This window comes from Medicago truncatula, chromosome 6 (genome assembly GCF_003473485.1).
Source record: "Medicago truncatula cultivar Jemalong A17 chromosome 6, MtrunA17r5.0-ANR, whole genome shotgun sequence".
Taxonomy (NCBI): Eukaryota; Viridiplantae; Streptophyta; class Magnoliopsida; order Fabales; family Fabaceae; genus Medicago; species Medicago truncatula.
In genome coordinates, this window is record NC_053047.1 from 31,835,909 (window position 1) to 31,859,576 (window position 23,668).

Genomic DNA, 23,668 nt, shown 5'->3' on the forward strand with positions numbered 1-23,668 from the left:
ATCCAACAATAACAAAATTTCAGTCAACCACCATAAATATCAAAGTTCAATTTGGTCCTTCACATGAACACTTAACTCAACTTCATCAATTTCACAAAACCACCACCAACATCTTATTTCTCATCAACAATTATGGTATGTGAACACCCAAGCCATAGATCATAATCAACAACATATCTCAGCAACAACAACATCAATTACATATGATTTATATCTGATTTCAATCAAAACATATCAAATTTCATCAATTAAGTATAATTTCATAACTTAACATTTATACATACTTTGAAACATGTAATTTCACCCACAAGCATACCATAATCATCAATTCATGCACAAGAAAATAGCATCACAACAAGAGCACGAATTTAGCAACAATTGTTCATCAATCCATTTTCATACAACATGAGAAAATGCAAAAATTGTACATGATTATGATAATAACTAACCCCCTTACCTTAGAAGAAGATTAACCCAAACTCTTGCTTCAATTCAGCTCCTAAGTCACCCACTTGATTCCTAAAACTCTTCTCTCCAAAACCCTTTTGCTCTTCTCTTCACCTCTTTCTCTCTCTACCTCTCTCTCTAGAAATATTTTTGTGAAATGAATGAATTGATTCTTCTAACACAACCCTAGTGTTATCTCCACTAATGGGCTTAACTTAGTTTCTAGTGGGCTTAACCCATTTCTATTCAAACCAAAAATATTACTACACTCCAAACGATATTTTAATAAATAACGGTAAGATGTAACCAACGGTCACTAACGGTAAAAACTAATCACTACACTAGTAACTTAGTAAAATAAGGGTTCTCACTAATTATTAAAATAATTCTCACAAAAATTACCATGTTACCCTTACCCGCCAAATGACTAAAATACTCTTCTAATACGGTAATCCACGTAAATGCACCCGATGACAATTAAATACACACAAGCACAAATAATCACACACAAACACATAATAAAAGTAATTAAAATAAATCTAGCTAAAAATCGGGCTGTTACACCTCGCAATGTCGAATTTTTTCTTGCCTCCTTTGGTTGGTACTTTTCGTGGTGGTGGAGACATCATGGTGGTTTCAGGAAATGTCAACTGCCGCAAACCCTCTTTGACTTCAAGCTTCATTTGGAAAGGGAGTTTCTTGAGACGTTCTACAATAGCCTTCAACTCAACCTCGACAGAAAAACCAACTTCGTTACTTTCTTCGCCCATACGTAACCTATGCCAATGGTGGTATATCTCATCCAATAAAATTGGCTTCTCTTCAAGGAGCTTAATAGCAATTTCGCATGCACATGGTAGCCCGTAAGATGTCCTTTGAACACAACCACAAATGTCATTGTCCATGCACAATGTTTCCCTACAATGTGTCTCTTCCAAAGCAATGTTGTCCAAAGCATATCTAGACACATGACCACCTAACCTGGAGTACAAAGTGACATCTTTGAATCTATGTTCCAACACGCTAACGCTCTAACCAAAGGTTGTTTGTATCGCAGTGAACTGAAACAACAACATGTCATGTATTTTCTCCCAACAAGTACCTAAACCACCCATAATATTGTCCAAATATTTCTTCAATAAAGCATGAGCCGATTCGACACTGTTGATGGTCCTGCAACCAAGATGCAACACATGGTCTGTCCATGCCTTCACAATTTTGTCCTTCACTTCATTCAAAGTGGTCATGACATAATTTTTGAAAAGTGGAAAATCACTACATGAATCTTGGAACTCCACTAATGTATTTGCATATAACTCTTGAGTGGGCGATTCAACCATAGCTTTCCATGCCCTCATTATCTTCTTGACAACATCGCGATTACTCACCTCTTTCCAATCCTTTTTTCCCAAAGGATATTTACAATCTAAGACGCACCTTTGTTTAACATTTGCTTGCACATCAAAGTAACAATTCATTGCATAACTTTCGGGAAAACATTTGCAACCGCTTTCATCAAAGACATATCCCTGTCCATCAAATTGGTCCTTCTATTGTATGTCTATCCATCATATCGATCCCCAAATTAGTGAAAATACCATCAAATAAGTCCTTGAAACTTCACAACATATATCATTGTGATCCTTGGTGCATACATTTGCTGAACAAAGTAAAAAATAAAAGACAGACACTTTGATTGTAAAAAGACAAATATTTGCATACCATCATAAGTCATACATTGATGTTAATAAGTCATTATGATATATATTAATTTATTAATACAAACTTTTTAAACATAAAATAATTGACATATCTCTCACTTAACACACTTCATACAATCCAAAACGCTCACAATAATTAGACATAAAATATTGACATGTCTTTCATTTAACCTATCAAACACGCTCACAGTAAAATAGATATATAAATAAGACATAAGGATATTATAGTTTCATACCTTTATCTAAAACATTTCATTGTGATTCCAAATGCACAATTAATCTCTTTAGCGGTTTTCGTTTCAGAACCCTTAAATAAAATTTGTTACATATATACTTCACCAAAGTTTATTTCAAAACACGTATACTTACCTCTTCAACTTTCTCCTAATCCCCTTAAAAAAAAAACTTTCTCCTAATCTTTGTGTTTCCTTTTCTCTATTCTATGCTTGTTCTCAAGTTCCTACATCAGTGCACATAAAAAAAAAAGTCAACGGTGTTGAAGATTATTTTAGATCGTAGTAGGAAATAGAAAATGCTTTTGAGCACTTTCTTCTTGATTAAGAGAAATCGGTTATGTAGAGAAATAGATTTTGTGCATTATAATGGTAAAACCTTGATGCACTATGTTTTTCTTCGATCATGGTAGAACATCACTGATTTAATATTTATGTCTTCTACTACTTCAAAAACTTTCTCGACATGACTACAATTGATATGAAGGATGACCCAATAAAATATTTACTGCTCCATGTGATTCCAATATCTTGACCTCATCAAGAATGGTGTGTCTGCTAGCATGGACATAATAGCCAAATAAGAATAGATAAAAAAAAATGTAACCCGAACAAAAAGTTCACAAAAAATATAGATACAAAACTTACCCGTAAAAGAGTCTTTTCACATCCCTAATATCTTAACGTCTAAAACCTAAAATATTATTGTTTGGTCACATTCTCCATATATATTATGCTTCAGTGCACTTTGAGCAGAGTCATCGAAGAATATAAAGAGAACAAAAAATTAACACGTAAGGTCTTCATGATCTTCATCTTTTTATCCATGTCAACAAATAGTGTGATCAAAATGCAAACAAACATTATGACATCTAAATAAAAGGTTAAAAAATCTTTGAATTAAGAAAAAAGGTAAGAAAAGAATTATATCCAACGATACACTTTATGAGAATTGACAGTTGGCACACCCTCTCTCAAGAAAATTTATAGAATTGGACTAAAAAGTTTTCAAAATACCGAAATTACATTTATCAAGTTACTGTTAGGAATTTGAATATTTAAGCAATTTTTTCACCAATTTTCTTGATTTTCTTTCAGCAATTTTTTGGTATAGGATATTTGTTTCACATTCTTTATTTCTTTTTTAAAAAATCTCAATGAACATTAAAGTTGGTGCCCGATTTTGTTATGGTAACTGTCTTCCCCTTCTCTGTCTCAAATGTTGTTGAAGGAAATGAATGACAAAATAAAGGAGTAAAATAATGTTCATCTCCCATCAAATTATTAGAGAAAAAATAAATAACGTAAAGTATTTTTTTACTGAAAATAACAACATATATATAATTCTACATTTAATTAATGATTAGGTTGTTCTTTTGTTGAAGTGAGTAGAATTTATCAACACCAACAGCCATCATTAAAAAAAATAAAGAAACTAAAAACACCATCAAACATACTCATTAACTTAAATCTATGAGATTGAAAAAAATACATATGATGATTTAAACAAATAACATGCAGAAACGATAGATGAAAAGAGAAAATAACAGAGGCTCTCCCATCTTCCATAAGGTGAAAATAACATGTCTCGTGGCCTTGCCATTTTTGATTTTATTTTGAGGAACTGCTTTTCTTTTCTGAAAGGGAAAGAAAATAGTTGGTTTTCATTTTACTTGCATGATATAAAACTGTCAAAAACAAAAAACTGCTGCCTTTTATATTTTATTAAAAAAAACGGTGCTTTGGAATGCTTTGATGAGTCATGCACGAAAGTTACATAATCTTGGAAGTCAAAGGGTAATTTTGGAATGGAAAAAAAGCTACACCAAACTCATGTTTTGCCTTTATTAATAGGTATAGATAATTTACGTTTTAATTTATTGTATTTAGTTTTTAATTAAATTATTTTTTGCAAAATAAAATTTCAATTTAATAAGCATTAAGAATGCGATGTGAATATATCAGTTGTCGCTCAAGTGTGCAATGATCGAAATGAGATGTAAGTTTTTATTTTTTTGAATAATTTCTATGACTACGGCCCAAATAAGTAGGTAAAACCAGATTGTTATGTCCTACAGACAATATTCTGTCACTATATCCTATAGTGACGGAAACAATCCATAAGAATAGGTGTTTTGGGCTATATCTACGGCAAAATGGTATTTACCTACGGTTTTGTGCTGTCACTATATGTCAAGATTCTTGTAGCTAGAGCTCGTCATAAATTGGAGTCTTTATGGTTGGTGGTGAACATCCATATAAGTTACTTCTGCAAGTTCCTCATTAACAAGCTCTTGAGGCATATATGTATCTATATAAATCTTAATTGATATATAAAGTGAAACGGGGTAAATTACAGTACAAAAGTTCCATTTGTGTTTCTCCTAGATTCTCTTGATAATCATGCATACCCACTCGAAGTTGGATGAAACAGGGAATAGATTTTACTCATCAGATAACTAAAGAATTCAAAAATGAAGTTGGCGAGATCATCCAGATTGCTAAATGAGATCCAAAAGTTGATGATGTCTCAGGTCGCATTTTTTGCCCATGCTCTAACTGTAAGAATTATATGTTGGGGAGAAGATGATTGGCATATTAGGAAAGCGTACTAAATCATTTACTAAGTAATAAAGTGATAAGTAGAGTATCGTATCCACATGAATTGTCGTTTCATCCAAATAATTCGTGTTACTTATTTTAAGTTTGACGATAAAATATAAGAGTTAAAGGGTTAGAGATTTGCAATTTTTATCTATTTGGAACAAAGAAAGTTACCTGATTTTGGTTGCAGAAAAGTAAGCAGCGGTTAGGATTCTTAGAATCCCCCTATTTATATTGTTGGATATTAAATAACAATAATGTCACGTTTATTTATCTTAGGTAGACTAAGTGATGAGGCCGTTGGGACATTAATAATATAATCGATCGTCAAGCTACACCTGCTAATCACACAGTGATACTTACGCGTGATCCTTAAATCTATGTGGATCCTACATTTTGAGAATGGAACCCACATAAAATGATGGGACATACATTGATTTCATCAAATAAGAGAGTGAGTGTTTAAGGGGGTGTTGTTAGCATTCACCTATCAAACGATAGTAATGTTGGTGAAAAAGTATTTGAGTAAATAGTTTTTTTTTTTTTGACAAAAATAAACGATATTCATTCATTCAAATTGATAGAGTACATCGATACAATACAAATCCAAATTTGCTAAAAACAAAAAGGATAAATTTGTGAACAAACTCACAACATCCATGTTAATAGCATAAAACAGTAAAGTACATATGCCTATAAATATGACAATATTCAAGTCTCCGGAATACTCATGTATCCGGATCTGCAACGTTGACGACGCCAAAGTCATTGTCAATGGTCGGATTTGCACTTGCTCAAAGCTAATATTTCAACCTAAATCAAATAAACACCGCACTAAGACGAGAAATAAAAAATACACCGCACAAAGATGGGAAATCAAAACAAACAGATTTGTTTAGAGATGATGAAATCGCAAAAACAAACGAAAGAAAACAGAAAATATATGTGAAATCACTTATTCAATTAGGATAGAAGGAAAAACAACTCGGATGGGTGATTTTTGGGTCAAAATTGACCCTAAATCACCTCTTTGACAAAAAGAAGAAGAAGAAAGGGGTGATGGCTAGTGTTTGACAAGGAGAGAAGAGAGAAAGAGAGAGAGGGGGGAAGAAAGGGGATTAAATTATTATATCTAAGTAAATAGTTAATACCAATTTTTTTACTTCCATTCAAATTTAACTAAAATACATTTAGTTTTTAAAGTGAAGGGGGTTTTATTTATAAATTAATTAGCACTAATTGTCATTTTACAATATTATTCTCACTGAGTTACCAATTCTAAATGATATAACCATGAAACAATCTAAATTATTATCCCTTCTAAACAAAATTAATTTATTTTCAGAGATTTAAATATTTTATTATAATTTGAAGAACTTGATCACCTTGTCGAAGATCATCAACATATTTTGCGAGTAAAGGGCTGGTTTCATGTTTATGCAGGCTATCAATACATTCAAGAAGGTATTGCATAATATCAGCTGAATCTTTAGCCATGGCTGAATACTTTCCGAGCTCCAAATTTAATTGTACATCCCCAAGCCTAGAACTGACACTATCAAGGTTAAATAAATCTAGTGAACAACGATAATAATAATTTGTTACCGTATCATTTTCAGCACTTTGAATTAATTTATTTAAGAGGTTAAATGTGTTTGTCCAATTGTCATTGAGCACATCAATTGTGTACTCTGCAAGGTTAACAAGATCTACACCTTTTACTCGTCCTGGTTTTGAGTTGAGAAGATTTAAGCAATATGAAGGATTGGGGGCTTCTTTACAAATGACTTTTACTTCAACAACTTTGGTGGATATTGATTTAGAGGAAACAACATGTAGAATAAAAAGCCCCAACAAGAGAGAGGAGTATTGCCTCATCATTTTGTGTTGTTTTTCTTATCTTCTTGTTTTTTTTTTTGTTGACTTTAGGCTTTAGTACTAGTTTTCTTTGACCAAAAAGTGTGTTGATGATATTAATTTTAATTGCATTCTAGTCAAGTTCATTGAATTATAATTAATGCAAATAATTATTTTTTAAGAAGTCAAATGGTGTTATTCAAACGGTGCTTACTACTCGCTTCTGTCATTATTACAAGCAAAACTTCACTTTTTAGATACATTATATGTATCTAAAAAATGAAATTTTGCTTACAATAGTGATCTGTGAGAGTATTAAAATTGCAACTAATTATATCAAATGTTCTACCTTTAAGTATCGGATAATATCATATATTCTAGAAATATGTGCATTTATATTATGTATTTATACCAAAACTATAGTAATGGACATTGCCATTTATTATGTGCAAATGGAGAGGATTTTAACTCATAGAACAACAAATTGGTTTTATTAAGGTGTGTATGATCTTCAAAACAGTAAGTACTGAACAGAACATCACAACAAAAGATAAACTTTTATGATATTGAATAATTTTTGGTCTTATACAAGTTTTGATGGACAAAAGCCTATTTTGGTATTTTATACAATTTGTACGTGGGACAAAAAGTTGTGTTGTGGTTTGATGAGGGACAAGAATTTCATTTTTGTCATGTCCCTTGCCTTCAATGGGTTGGATCATCTCATTAAGCTAAGAGCAAGCACACACGTGAGATAGACACCACATCACCCCCCCCCCCCCCTCAAATCGATTTTTCCCGAGTTTGACCTGTTCTCGCTGAGCCAACTGCACGGCCGATCCGAAAGTATGCTCGAACCGTTCTATCCACCGGTTCCCGGTCCGACCGGCTGGTTCGAGCCGAGTTTCAAAACTATAGATGGTATTATAGCCACTTGATTTTACAAACAAAAGAAATTCAAGTAAATTAAATGCACTTACTTTTACCCTTATTTAATTAATAAATGTAAAATATCTAATTTTGCCAAGTCTAGATGATATATTTGATATGTAAATCTTTTTACTTTTCTAAAAAAAATGATAAATCTTTTTACTGCAAGGTCCCATGTTTGAGCACTGTTAATGTAAATATATTTGTTAGTGATCTTTGAACTCTAAGTTCTTTTCTTTTGTTTGGTGGCCGACTGGTTCTTCTGAAGTTTGTTCTGTCCTCTCTTCTGATTTACTTTCTTTCCTTCTTCAAGGCACCTACATGTATAATTTCCTCTATCAAATCTTTATTTAAATTTTTTTTTTGGGGGGTTGTGATGTCTCTAAAAAAATTGTTTGGATAAAATGGGATTCTATCTGTTTACCTGTGGATCGTGGTGGCTTGGGGGTTCGGAGGCTAGGGGAATTTAATTTAGCTTTATTAGGGAAGTGGTGTTGGAGGTTGTTGGTTGATAAGGAAGGGTTGTGATATCGTGTTTTAAAGGCTAGGTATGGGGAGGTAGGTTGTCGAATTCAAGGAGGGGGAAGAAGTGGTTCAGGGTGGTGGAGGATGTTGTGTCATGTTAGAGAAGGGGTGGGAACGGGAGTAGGGAGCTGGTTTGATGATAATTCTAGGCGGGTGGTAGGTAATGGTCGTAACAATTTCTTTTGGACTGACAATTGGCTAGATGGAGTTCCTTTAAACATTCGTTTCAGCCGTCTATTTGAATTGTTGGTGCATAAGGAATGTTCGGTGGAGGATATGGTGACAATGGGGTGGGAGGAAGGCGGAGGTGGGCGGAGATGGCGACGTCGGTTGTTTGCTTGGGAGGAGGATAGTGTGAGGGAGTGCGTGAATTAATTGAATAACGTTATTTTGTAGGAAAATTTACAGGACAACTGGCGTTGGTTGCTTGATCATATTCATGGATATTCGGTTAATGGGACTTACCGTTTCCTAACATCTTTTTGAGGATCAGGAGGTGGTTGCTACAAACACAGACGTGTGGCATAAATTGGTTCCTACAAAAGTTTCTCTTTTTACATGGCGTCTATTGAAAGATAGAATTCTGACAAGGTCAAATTTAGCGCGTCGATGTAACACTCTAATCGTTGTGTTATTTATTTTTGATTTATTTAGAGTCTTTTATATGATTTTAAATAATTTTGGTGGTTTATGTGGTGTGATATATATTTATTATATAGTTTATTTTTATAATAATTGGAGTAAGTGAGAAATAATAATTATTTTGGTGTTTGGGGAGTTAATAGAATTTATTAGAATTTATGGGGAGTTAAGTGAAATAAAGGGAAGTTGAGAAGGAAGTTAAGAAAGAAAGAAAAGAGTCAGAACTTGTTTTACGTGAAACTGTCAGTTTTGGGAGAAAAGGTAGAGAAGAGCAAGTAGAGCCAAGAGTGATTTTGCTGCACATTTCTTCTGCAATTTCTAAGGTAAGGGTGAGGTTTGCTTCAATAGTGTAGTTGTTAATTTCTGATTTCGAGTTTAACAGAGTTTTGGTGAGAATTGAGAATTATGGGTTTTTGTGATGAAATGATGATTTTGGGATAGAGATTGTTGTTCTGATGTTAGAAATAGGTTCTGAGTGTATACAGCAACTTAATTCATATCTGTAAACTGATTTGGGGAGTGAATTGAAGAAAAATGGGATTTTTGGGAAAAACTTGTTTTCTGCCCGTACATAAGTTCATCGCTCGCCTCGCGAGTAGCTTGTGCTCGCCACGCGAGTGAGCAACTTCATGACTCGCCTCGCGAGCAGACCAACTCGCCGTGGCGAGCAACCCAGTTCAAAAACTTGATTTTCAAATTGTTGTTATAAGATGTTTTTGGGATAGTTTAATGTGCCTAAGTGATTATAAAGAGGATCGGAGCAAGTTTTAGATTAAAAAGATGAATAGGGATCTTAGAATCGAGGTTTGAGTGAGAAAATGTCAAAACTCCCGAGAGCCCCATATTTTCACTCGCCTCGAGTTCGCCTTGAACTCGCCATGGCGAGTAAACTGTTTTGCGAGCTCGCCATATCGAGCAGATGTGCTCGCGAGCGAGCTACCCAGTTTTGTGTGCTGATTTTACTTATATGAATGGTAGTGATTGATGTTGTTGTTTTGAGCATAGTTGTATTTAATTGTGCATTATTCTGGATTGCTGGTTGTTGATGTTGTTGATGGTTGAAATGTATGTTATATTTACTGAATCATACATGTTGTGTAAATTGGAGTCATATGAAGAATGTATGCATGGTCAAGTTGTATGTAGATATACACGAGTGGGTCCATTGCATATGCATAAACAGCGGGAGGACTCATGTCCTGGAGCACTAGTTGTTCACAGCGGTGAGGGCTTCGGTCCTGATGAATGCTTTAACCATTCAAAAGCGGTGAGGGCTTCGGTCCTGTTTGGTACCACATGCATATCTGCATTATTGAGGGGTCTTAGTGGTGTTGTCATGTCATGCATGAGTCTTGTTGTTGGTTGTAATTGTCATATTGATGATGTTGATGATGTTGTTTGATGAGTATATATTTATACATATATTACGATGAATTGATCTGATGGTGATGTTGTTGTTGCTTGTAAAATATATATATTATATTTGCAAGATGATATATTGATGTTTATAGGGTGTTAGATTCAATTGAAGATTTTAATATCTATATTTTATTGTCGTGAATCTCACCCCTTCTGCTTGAAAATGTTGCCCTTCCTATGGGTAACTTGCAGGTGATCCTGAGTAGTTGGTGGTGGCTCAAGTTCGTGTCTAGGGCTCTGATACGTGGGATGGGAATTATTATCATTATTGTTTTTCTTTCCTATGTATCAATTTTTGGAACTTGATGATGTAGCCCTATGATTGTTGGATTTCTTTGATGAGGCTTATATGCCAGGATAATTTGATGGAGAATTTAACCGTTGTTGTTGTTGTTTAAATGCAAATATTCCGCTGCATAATTATTGAAGTTTATGAAAGATGTTTAATTAAATAGTCTCATATGCTATTTAAGAAATTTTGAAATGTAATGTAACATGCCCGTTTGGTGCTTAACTCTGATGATTATGTTATATTTAATTACTTTTGGGTAGCGGGGTGTTACAGTCGACATGTTCTTCAAGCTACTGACACTTTGTGTGTTGGAGGATGTGGCCTCATTGAGACGACGGAGCATCTTGTTTTAGGTTGTGAATTGTTTGGGAAAGTTTGGTATTTATTATGTCACTCGATTGGGATTTCTTATGTTCTTCCAGGTTCGGTTGCGGATCACTACTACCAGTTTACTCATTTGGTGGGTATGCCACGAGCTTCATATTTTTATCATAAGGTTATTTGGCTTGCCTTTGTATGGGCAATATGGAAGGAGAGAAATAGCTGTTTATTCAAAAATGTAGTAATTGATCCTTACAATATTGTCGAAAAGGTAAAGCTGGATTCTTTTCTATGGCTTTCGTCAAATTCTGTAACAATGGTGTTTGGTTTTCATGATTGGTGGAGGCACCCACTTCTTTGTATAGGGGCTGCCTAATTTTATTTAGGCTTAATAGGTCATTTGGTCCCTCAAATAATTTCCAGTTTTCATTTTGGTCCCATAAGTAATAAAACTCATGTTTTGGTCCCTCAAATTCACCTCCGTCAGTCAAATAAATTCATGGGTGTTAACTTTAACCCCAAATGTCTATGGTGGACCAACATGGTAGATAGTCCACCATAGACCCCAAATGACCTATTAAGCCTTTTATTTATTTTTTAGTTGACGGTGACAGGGGCTTGTGTCAGTCACCTAGTTTCTGTATCAGACTTTGAGTATTTCATCGTTTTTAGCACACTTGTGCGGGGTGAATCACTTTTCATTTGAGCAATATATTCCATTTTGATTTATTAAAAAAAAAAAAACTATCAATTTTTTTATAGGTATGTGTAATAAAGACCTCGCAAAAAGGGTGGATGTTTGCCAATTTCAATAAAAATAAGTAAAACAAATATTGTATTTTATTATACTTTACAAAAAAAAAAATAGTAAGAATTTATCTTTGGTCAACACAGCGTCGGTGATGATGATTTCGGTGACGGTGATGATGATTTCAGTGACGGTGATGGCGATGAACACATCGACGGTGATTCTTCCTCAGCGACGGTGGTTTTGAATTGACGGTAAGCAACTGACAGTGGTTGTGTGATGCTCACAATGATGATGATGAACACAGTGATGAACACAACGTTTGGTTTTGGACAAAAATGAAAATATAGATGCGTTTTGGGGGTGTATGACAAAATGGGTTGGGGTGTATGAAGTAATTATGCACAGTGCATAAGGAAATTATGCACCATAACCACTCCCCCTTTTTCCTTCTCATCCATCAAATGAGGTTTTTTCATTCTAAATAATTAAATGAGACATTTTAACCTTTATGAAATCATTCTAATTTAAATTAAATGACATATTAATTACTTTTAAATTGCTTTATCATTATTATCCCTGAATTGGAGTTTTTTGGAGGGGAGGGGAGGGAAAGATAAATGATTTAATGCAATTTTAATTATATTGACATAATTATCCTCATATTCATTTTTAAATGACAAAATCGTCCTTATTAAAAATTTAAGTGTTTTTAATATATTGCTTATTACCCTTTTTTCTTAACATGCATATATCATCCTTTTTTTTTTAAGTAGAACAACATATTCTTTTCTTCTAATATTTTTTTTACGAGAATTCTTTTTTTTTTTTTTTTTTGTAGTAACGTTGTTCTCATTTATTTTATTTAATATTTTTAATTGTATTATATATTAAAACATTATCAACAAATTTTGTGCGGGATTTTTTATAAATATATTTTATAAATCAGTTCTAACAATAATTTTTTTATATTTTTGTAGATTATTTTATAAATCAGTGCTCTAATATTTATGAATACCCAATATCTTTTCAGAAGTTTTGTGTATGATTATTTATGGTGTTTACGGTTACTAAGTTTTCATGTTTAATTTTTTATTAAGTGAATAAGTTAAAAATCATGATACTATTTTAATATTAGATGGATAAAAAAGTAATTTAGTTTTAAAATCCCTCCCCTCCCCTTGTGAACCAAACATATATTTGATTAAAATCTCTCCCGTCCCCTTCCCTCCCATCATTTGAACCAAACATATATTTAATTGAAATATCTTCCCTTCCCTTCCCTTCCCTCCCTTTCCCTCCCCTCCATTAAAACCCCTCCCCTCCCCTCCCCTTCGTTGAACCAAACGGACCCTAATAAAAGGAAAAAAAAGAATATTTATGAACTATGTAAAATTATTAAGTATACAAATATATGAAACTTTCGTGTTAATATAATTCATTTTGGCTTGTTAATAATACCAAATACGATCTACCAAAAAAAAATAAAAAATAATACCAAATACGTGAAACTTAGAAAGAAAAAAAGAAAACAAAAAGAAAAAAGACATGACATTGAGACAAATGATTGAAAAGAATACAATTTTTTTATTGAAATTGTGCGTGAAATTGCTTGCAAATGGATGTTATTTATAATACAGTGTAGATAGCAAAATTAACAATATTTTTAATAGTCCCTGAAAAAATTATTTAATAGTAACTATCTAATTGACAAATTAAAGGAGAAAAAAAGTTATATATTGATTGTCAAATAAATGAGATGAAATGATACTTAAAGGATTATGTCATATATTGTCAAAATAAAATAAAAAATAAACCATGATTATTGATCAATGGTTGATTGAAGCTTTTGATACATTATATTGAAGAAACTATGTTAAGTGAAAATCCGTCATAGTAAAACATGATAAAGTTTAGATGTCTTCTTATAATAAAATGTTTGTCCAAATTAGATGATGTGAATCAATTGTATGCAACATTTAGGATGATGTTTAACATGTCCGGAGATGTGTTTAAAAACATCAATTAGGATTCATCAAATAAGAGTTCATGTGATATATCATTTGTGCAAGACAAAAGTTCACAAAATAAATATAGATAAAGACTAAATCAATTTATTGAGATTAGTTTTTCGACATATTAATTCATTAAAAATATTCAATCAACCTAAGGTATCTAAACTCTAGCATCTTGATTCTATATCAAATACAAAACATTGTCTTGACTAAAAATTATATTGTTGATGTTGAACGTCTTGAAGTCGTAGAATGTAGACACATGCTCTCCAATGGGACCCTGAGAAAGTACATCAACAATTAACAATTAGATACAAATAAAAAAGAAAATCAACCCTATAATCTACAACCAAATGATTAAATTTCTATGCTTAAAATACTTGTTATTACCAAAAAAAAAATTATGGCGGAAGAGACACATGAAAATAATGAAAAACAAATTGTCTATATAATAGGGAAAAAATCAAGGCATGATCCATTTTGATTGGTTGATGAAAACTAAATGAGTCATGGTTCATCTTGATTGGTTAATAAAAATATGAATGAGTCATAATTCAATTTGATTGGATGATAAGAAAACATTAAATGAGATGAAGAATGTGAAGATGCCACATGTATTCTTAAAAAAAAAAAATTAAGGCGGATGTTTATAATAGAGATAGAGATAGATATAAGTAATTCAATAATAATAAAAACAAATAGTGTATTTTATTATAATTTACAAAAAAAAATAGTAAGAATCTATCTTTGGTCAAAAGTTGACCACCGTTTGAACAACACAATTTAACTTTATTTAAAAATAATAAATATTTGTATTAACTATATAGATTCTAACTGACCAGTCCTTAAAAAAACTTCTAATTGACGAAAGTACGTTAAGAATAATCAATTTATACAAATATTATTAACTAGTATAAAACCAGGTATAGAAATCAATTGGTAAAATAAATACAAGAAGAAGAAAAATATTAAGAAAAATAACACAAAATGAGTCAATACTCCTCTCTCTTGTTAGTGTTTGTTATTCTATGTTTTTCTTCCTCCAATTCAATTTCAGCCAAAGTTGTTGATGTAGATGTTATTTGCAAAGAAGCATCCAATCCTTCATATTGTTCAAATCTCCTCAACTCAAAGCCAGGAGGAGCAAAAAATGTAGATCTTGTTGATCTTGCAAATTACACTATTGGTGTGGTTAAGGACAATTTCTATATTGCATACAAACTTGTCATTAATTTGCAAAGAAATGTTACGGTAAGAAACTATTATACTCGTTGTGCAATAGATTTCGATGGCGATGATAGCATTCGCGGTAGGCTTTTGGGTGCGAAAATAGATTTGGAGCTCAAAAATTATCCAGACATGGCTTCACAAATAGGTTTTGTTATGCAACACATTGATGATTGTATTGATAGTCTGCATAAAAATGATACTAGCCCAATACTTGCAAAGGATGTTGATATTCTTCGACAAAGTGGTGAAGTTATTCAAATTATATCCAAATATTTAACTCTTGGATGATGAGTTTGTTTATTTTTGAAGGGATAATAAATTGGATTCTTAATGAGTTATTTGATTTAGAGTTGTTTCTTAGTACTTGACTTTTATCCATAAGTTATTTAAACTTTAGGCTTATAACCTCAGAAGAAGTCGGTGTTTAAATCTCATTGGAAGTGGTTGTCAATTGGGCAATGTAACGCTCCTATTTCTATTTAAGCAATTAAACATGCGAATAATACATTTATTCAAGAAATAGAGATTACGTCTTATTCAAAATTTAAAAACCGATAGATATGTATATAAACCTCAACAGTTACAGCGGAATACGAATCAGAGTGATCAAATATATACATGCCATGAGCAAATAAATCATGTCTCAAAGATAAATCTCAAAACCCAAACATACGGGTAGTCATCAACAAAATCATAATCCAACGGAAGATACAAACAACCTAATCTAGACCGACATGACAAGTCTAGATCAGAGCCGACACGACCCGATATCGGAGAAAGCTCCCGATATCCCACGCAAAGACTCACCGAGCACTACTCCTGCACAACGTCTACTCACCCATACAGGCAAGTAGGCGGTTAAAACCACTGGGGGTAAGCATTACATTATCATAATCCAGATAATAATCAAATTCAATAATATCATGTACTTGAATAATAATAGTCATGCATAAATATTTATATCACAACTTGATAGTTCGTATCCACATATATCAATAACATGAATAATTATCCAATCATAAATATTCATTCACAACACCAATCATAGACAATCATTATCAACATTTATTCATCTCAATTCACCACCAATCACATAATTCACATAGGACTCATGCTATGATATGCACTTATGGACACATAAATGCATGCAGTACCAAATCTCAACAAGGTCGTCACCTTTCGATGCCACTTGCACATCGAATGTAAGGGCTCACACCTGCCTTACAAAATTCTCGAAGTAAAAGAGTCATCCCTTTTACAGCAACAACAACTATGATGCATGGACATGTATAAGGACTCGATAATGCGACAACAATTCACAATCTCAACTGAATATATAGGACAACACCACCATTATATTGATTATCTCAACAACATTGCATTATCAAGAAAACATGCCCACACAAATAAATCATAGTATTCATCCTCACACATCAACATATTTATCAATAATCAACAATGTCATCCAACATCAATTACATGATTTTCATTAATCAACAAACATCACTTATCACGTATGATTTTACCAATTCAAGAATTCTCACATGTCAAGCAATTAGCATACGTTTCTCACGATAGTCATCATACTTCAAACATATACATGCATATTCAATTATTCACTCTAAGTACCTCATTAACCCATTACTAAGTTTGGAAAAGTTTCACGGTTTATAAAGAAAATATTTATGATAAGTTTTCACAAAAATCCACATGACTCATGTATATTAATTTGATCATAACTCAAGTTCTAAAAATCATTTGAATACCAAACCAAAGCCATTAGAACAATAATATATTTATCTAAAACTTTCATGTTTACACTAGAGTTCAATTCAAAATAGAAATATGCAAGAAGGGAGCAAGAGTGCGAAACAGGGGAAGCTGACACTGGGCTGCTCGCCTCGCGAGTAAGGGTTACTCGCCGTGGCGAGCAATTCCAGTAGCTACTCGCCACCGGCTCGCCTCCCACTCGCCTCGCGAGTCATGACAGGTTTCAGAAAATTCTGTTTTCGTGAAAAATCCATTTTCACCCCAAAATCCCAATTTTTGACTTCCCAATACCCAAATTGATCCCAAAGGTTTACCCAAATGTTTTTAGACATGAAAAGATACTCAAATCCATATACAAACTTGAATCAAACATTATTTAAACAAAATCACCATTTGATCCATTTTCTCAAAACAACAACAACATCTCATTTTTCATCATCAATCCATAATTAAGTACACCCAAGTTATAATTCACTCACAACAACATGTTTTGTCAACAACAACATCCATTGAAACTTGTTTCTCACCTCAATTCAACACAACTTATCACAAATCATTAATTAGGCAAAATTTCACAACTTGACATTTATACATACATTGAACCATGTAATTTCATCCACAAACATACCATAATCATCAATCCATGTATAAGAAACAACAACATAACCAGAGCACGAATTTGACATGAGTTGTTCATCAACCCATTTTCATACAACATGAGAAGATGTAAAATTTGAAATTGAATATGATAATAACTAACCCCCTTAACTTAGAAGAAGATTAACCCAAACTCATGCTTCAATTCAATTCCTAAGTCACCCACTTGATTCCTAAAGCTCTTCTCTCCAAAACCCTTTTGCTCTTCTCTTCACCTCTTTCTCTCTCTACCTCTCTCTAGAAATATTTTTGTGAAATGAATGAATTGATTCTTCTAACACAACCCTAGTGTTATCTTCACTAATGGGCTTAACTTAGTTTCTAGTGGGTTTAACTCATTTCTATTCAAACCAAAAATATTACTACACTCCAAACGATATTTTAATTAATAACGGTAAAATGTAACCAACGGTCACTAACGGTAAAAACTAATCACTACACTAGTAACTTAGTAAAATAAGGGTTCTCATTAATTATTAAAATAATTCTCACAAAAATTATCATTTTACCCTTACCAGTCAAATGACTAAAATACCCTTCTAATACGGTAATCCACGTAAATGCACCCGACGACAATTAAATACACACAAACACAAATAATCACACACAAACACATAATAAAAGTAATTAAAATAAATCTAGCTAAAAATCGGGCTGTTACAGCCAACAGTGCCACTTTATTTAATAAAAATCTATCCCTTCTCCAAAAAAAAAAATGTTTAACTTTTATTTGAAAGAATTTTAAAAATTTATCATTAAGTAAATAATTAGAAATTTGTAGTAGTATATATATACAAGGTTAGATACTAATAAATCCTTCTTAAAATTAATCACATGTTTTGTCCATATATTGATGTATCAAGTGTCAATTAAATTTAAATATTGGATAAAAGAGTGGAGATTGAACATCACATAAGTGGAAAAAAAAACTCATATACTTACACTTTAACATTTTGGATGAAGACATAAAATCTTTCTCACTTGTTTGATTACTCTTTCTCCAATGTATCGATTCACACCACTGTTGGCTCCTCCCTAGAAGGTCCAAGTGTGGTATCATTTCTCGTTTCAACATTGTGGGGGAGCGGGGGTGGATCAAGGAAACAAAGAGTCAGACACTTAATGCAAAAATCTTAATGTGTCAAGTGTGAGTTATTATTCTACATTGTTTGTGTCATACCTCAATTTTTGACCTAAGATTATATAATGGGGGTACATAATTGTGTGAACGAAGTAAGCACTCGAAAAATATTATTTGGAAATGATAAATTAAATATTTAATTTAATCATTATTAAAAAGTGATTTTCTTTGTCTCCATCTTTTGCTAAAATATTTTAGAACGCAATCTAGAATATTTTTGTACTCAATATGATATATTTTAGTAGACAATTGACATATTTTTGTACTAAATGAATTACTTGTCCCCAAAGTTTCTCACCTATTAGAGAGCTCACACAATGCATTCTGGACCCCGAAATTCACAGTTGATGCTTCCTGTGGTTTTCCTCTCTTCTCCCTTCTTCGATTTGTGTTGACAAGTCTTTCTTCTTTTTCTACTCCTTTCTATCCCTTTCGATTTCAAGGTTTTTTATTTTTTATTTTCTCTTATGATATAAAAAATGCAAAAAATTAGATTATGTTAAGAGATTTTGTGGTGATCCAACCTCACGACATAATTCTCATGTTTTAGCTTTAGGTATTATTTATCATTCAAACAACAAAAACATGCAAATAATCAAAATCACATAAATATTTTTTTACAATAAACCTTGATCTTAAATCAAGTGACCGTCTTTTTTTGTTTTATTTTCTCAATCAAATTTCAATCAACTTAATTCTACTTCAAGTCCATTTTCTTTTAAATTAAAAAATACAAACAAATTCTTATTTGCCACTTGGCTTTTTATTTTTAAAACCTTTTTCAAAACTAATAAAAAACACAAAACAAATCAAACGTCAATTTCTACCCCGAACTACGAGGTTTTGATCCCTCACGGGTACATAGGCAAAGGACACTCGTCCTCCCAAATCAAATAAAAATAACCAAAAACATGCTTCTTCTTCCTCCATTCTTTCATTTAGATTTTTAGGTAATAATTTTCAAGTAAGCAAATCAATTTAGCACAAGATAATTTAGGTAAGAGGTTCCTACGGAATATTGTAGACGCTTAGGGTGCTAGCACCTTCCCTTCGCGTAACCAACCCCCGAATCCAAAGTCTCGATAAGGATTTTTACTCATTTTTTTCCTTCCCACGAATAAAAATCGAGAGTTCAAAGATTGACGATTCAAATCAATTAATGGTTTGATATCTGAAAATCAAGAGCACAGAAATGGCGACTTCATTGGGGACCCCCCTAAGAGGGTTGAGCCTAACTTGGCCTTATTTAATTCTTTGTGCTATAACTTGCTTAAAACAAAAACATCAAAACAAAAATGGAAATATGTGTATAGATGTGATCCCTTCTTCTTCCTCTTTTTCTTAACATGAGTGGTGAGATAAGTCCTACACCCGAGCTTGAGAGAGATTTAAGATAGGACGATGGTATAATCATAGTTCCATGCCAAGAGTACTCTTCGGTATTGGCACGTGTGATAACCCCACTGAACGGATGGATCTTGGAAGTATATGTTGTCAACGTGAGTACTCATGTTTGACATGCTATTTTCAAGGGACCACTGAAGTTGAGGACCTTTAGTCACCTTTAACCCATCTTGGCCTTTTAGGACATAGTGCGGTGGTTAATCGAGAGTACTCTTGAATTAGTTGATACTCGATACTGCACCCAAACGAGACTTTCTGACGGATGTTAATTGGAATGGGAGTACTCCCATCACCCGATAAATATTCGGAAGTGGTTAAAGACTTTGGGAACTTGGTAGGACCCTTGTTACAAGTGCAATTTGAAACCATAGTCCCTACAAAATGGCGTTGTTACGCTTAAGCTCCAACATTGTGGACTTAACCTCACCATGCATTCCATGTTCTTTAGCATAATCATGCATACATGCATTCATTCATAAAAACTTTTTTCTCAATAATATCGATGGACTTAGATAAGTTCTTGTAAACATCAAAGATATGGACCTTGTAAGAAGGAACACCTACAACTTCAAAAACCTTAACTAAGCTTTAGCTTTTGTTAAGAACTTTTTTCCTTGGTTTCTTTCTTACTTTTGAAATGGAAACTGTTTGTAATATTTCAAATTTTTAAATAAAACAATGTTCCTTATCAAGTTTACAATTACTTTGACAAGTCCTTCAAAAAACGTGTCTATTTTTGCATATGCATAGCATGCATTTTGCATTCATAATTTCAAGTCTGAGTCTTACACTGCGTCTTTTCTACTAAAGGTCAGTCCATTTCGAAAGGGGTCTGACTGTCCTCGTCCAAAGCCAACTCGCACCTACAACACTCGTGCAAACAAAAAGAAAGAACATATCAGTTTGAACAAGAGATCCACGGGCATTCGTGAAGAGGTAACAACACTCCAGGCCAAGTTAGAGATACTGAGCACTCTGGTGGTTTCACTGGTAGCTTCGTAGAATCTTCCGCAATTCCAGCAAGGGCTGAACGCCGACATCAACAACAGGCTCCAAAGATGCAGTTTGACCCAATCCCAATGACATATGCAGAGTTACTTCCCATCCTGCTCCAGGAGAACCTTATCAAGACCAGAGCACCTCCTCGGGTGCCTGACACGTTGCCGGCTTGGTATCAATCTAACCTCTCCTGTGCCTTCCATCAAGGAGCACCGGGCCATGACATCGAGCATTGTTTCTCTTTAAAGACTGAATGGGTCGCTGTTGACGTTCATTCCACTACTTTTTGTTCAAATAATGTTTGTTTGTTGTTTTTCGCTTTTCAAAAAAAATCCTTTCGTCCCACCCGAGATGAAAGTGAACTTGTGTATGGCTTTTTGCTTTAAGAATTGTCATCATTAATAAAAATGTCGTTTTGATCCCGACTTTGTTTTCATTTTGTGCTTTTTTCTTGAAAAAATGGTAATACAAAAAAACAAAAACAAAAAATAATAATCATTTTCAAATGTCTGCATAATCATAACTTTCATTTACTTGTCAAAATCAACAATAAATCATGCATTAATAAACCCGTTGAACACAATAACCATGTACTCTCTCCCAACTTTGAGTTCCTTGTATCTGAAGCTGAAGAGGACAAGAATGAAGAGACTCCCGACATGATCTCTCGCATACTGGGGCATCTAGCAGTCAAAGCTACAAACAAAAATCATGAAAATAGTCCAGAAGATGGCAATCGCTTACAAAGACTGGCTCAAGGTGCTACCATTCTCTTTGCTCGGATATCGTGCTTCAGTACACATTTCAACAGGGGCAACCCCCCTCATTCCCTCAAATATATAACTTGAGGTATTTTTTTATTTTTTTATTGTTTTCGCACCGGTTTCCGATCCACTAATAATGGCCGACTAATCCGGCTCATGCGTAGAGGTCTGCGCACTAGCCAAGCGTTGTTCCCCCTAGGAATATCTTTTGAGGTATTAACATAAAGATGTTTGTACTTGCTTTTGTAAATTGATTTCATATTTAAGCATTTGTATCTTTCTCTTGAGACACTCATATATTTGCACATGATGTGCTACTGTATCTCCTCTACATTTGCATGCTAAAATTATTGAAGTGCTAGTAATGGATTGGAACAGGCTGTGTATCATGAATGTAGAACATATGGTATGCCGCCACACTCCACATTTATCACAAGCCAACATTCTGTCTCCACAGCTGCAATCCATAGTCCACCTCTCAATTCCCCGTTCCATTTGAGACTTGCTCAATTCTTTTTTCGCGATGCATCTTCCTCCGACACATACTGCTTCTGCTGATCCTAATGAGAGCTCACCTCGAGCAGCACTGCTATAGCCAAGCCAATTAGCTCATCAACTACAAATCTTTTGAACAATATTAAGTAGTATTAGCCAATTGTGTGTGTACACACACTAACATTATAAAAATTTCTTTATTATTATAATTCTTTTTATTATCTACTGATTGTTTTGACAAAAAAAGACATTATATAAATGAGAGAATTTTCTTTTTATCATTATAAAATTACTTCTCTCATGTTCAAAGTGTAGAACATTTTTGTGGTTAGAACTTATTATATCCTTATCTTATATTTTCACACTTTCATAATAAAATTACTTCCCTCTATGATTATTGGCTTCATTATATCCTTATCTTATATTTTCACATTTTCATTCTACTAATCATCCTCAACAAGTCATTTGGTTTATACTTTCTATTTTTATGTATACACTATACATTAAACTTTTATTCTACTTCTGAGCCTAACCCTTATTTTTCTGAGTTATTCTCTTTGTCTTAGTTGGTATTACTTAATGCTAAAGATTTTTTACACATTTCTTTTTATCATTAATACTATTACTGTTCTTATTATCCACCAATTTGCACAATTACTTGGCTTCTAATACAAAAAAAGTAAAACCTAGCTAGCTATTTAAATTTGGTTTTTTTATCAAAAACTGAAAGACATTTCTTTTTTATCATTAATACTATTAATGTTATTATTATCCACCAATTGTGTGTATGTGCACACACACTAACATTATAAAATTTCATTTATTATTATAATAATTAATTATTTTTTTGAACAAGATATAATAATTAATTATTATTATTATTATGTACCAACTGTTTTGACAAAAAAAAAAAAACATTATATAAATGAGAGATTTTTCATTTTATCATTATTGAATTACTTCTCTCATGTTTAAAGTGAAGAACATTTTTGTGGTTAGGAAATATTAGGTCACTTTTCATTTTAACATATATAATATTTACATTTCTAGTAAGGATGATGAAAAGTAGCAAATTAAGCTTCACTCCCTTACCTTTTCTTTTTTTTGTTTATTTGACCCAATTCAAGCAAAGTCTTCACATGAATACATTACAGTACAATGAAACTTTATTTAACTTTATTCAATTTCTAATAATAATGTCAAATACACATGTCCAACTTGATTTTGGAATAACATGTGTATGAGAAATTCAACTACATCATTTATATTATGATTTTTATGAAGAAGAAGTGCTTCCACTTCAAACAATAATAGGTTATCTTGGTAAAAAATAGAGGCAAATTTCAGCCAGCAACCATACTTCTCTAATTTATTCCATTTTCATCTTCAATCTCACGAATAAGTGATTATTTTCCATTTTCCTCTTCATTTTGAGTTTAACTATTTCGATACTG